Source organism: Silene latifolia, chromosome Y, assembly GCF_048544455.1.
Source record: "Silene latifolia isolate original U9 population chromosome Y, ASM4854445v1, whole genome shotgun sequence".
Lineage (NCBI taxonomy): Eukaryota > Viridiplantae > Streptophyta > Magnoliopsida > Caryophyllales > Caryophyllaceae > Silene > Silene latifolia.
The window spans coordinates 17,690,195-17,690,993 of NC_133538.1; the positions used below are offsets into that span (position 1 = coordinate 17,690,195).

Sequence of the window (799 nt, forward strand, 5' to 3'; positions counted from 1 at the left end):
ATGTTGCAACTCTAATTTATCAAAACAGGCATTCATGGCTTCCAGGTGAGCCATTACAGCATTATCAACTGAATGAACTGTGCGAATGCCATCTCTCGGGTTCCCATACTCAGCACAATGGGTAGCCATCTCCTCAATAATTTCCTATCCTTTGTCATCATCATTGTTTTTCTGAAATCGCCCATTAAATGAGGCATCCAATATAGCACGGTGGTCATCATACAACCCATTATAGAACTGGTTACACAAGAACCAGTGATCAAAACCATGATGAGGAAGAGACCGCACCAACTTCTTGAAACGACACAAGGCTTCATAAAAATTCTCATCAGGTGCCTGCTTGAAACTTGTAATCTTTCCTCTCAGCTAATTGGTACGTTGTGGAGGAAAGTACCTTTTATTAAAGGCAAGGGAAAGAGTCTCCTAGTTGGTGATACCGGCTGCAGTACGATCAAGATCAGTGAGCCATTCACGGGCTCCGTCGGTCAGAGAAAAAGGAAATAGGACTTTCTTAATCTTATCCTGGGTCACTCCCTTAGTGGCGGGAATGGTAGTGCAGTAGTCAGTAAAGACCTCCATATGTTTACGCGCATCTTCACCCGCCACACCCCAAAACAGATTTTGTTCGACCAAATTAATATAGGACGGTCGAATATCGAAAGTATTACCATCCTCGGTCGCAAGCTTGAAACCTTTAGGGATCGAGGCAGCTGTGGGCTCTGAGTGACTCGCAATATTAGACATCTTTACTGGCTTTATAGCAGAAATAGAATTGTCTTCTTCACAAGACGAGTCTTCT

The 799-nt window shown here is 43.4% G+C and overlaps 1 non-coding gene across 1 annotated transcript; it reads left to right on the top strand.

Annotated features, from left to right (window-relative positions):
- The first annotated feature begins 262 nt into the window (after nt 1-262).
- Nucleotides 263-368, top strand: LOC141636558 (small nucleolar RNA R71). The gene has a single exon (XR_012541164.1). It is a non-coding gene; the product is annotated as a small nucleolar RNA R71 (small nucleolar RNA).
- The last annotated feature ends 431 nt before the right edge of the window (nt 369-799 follow it).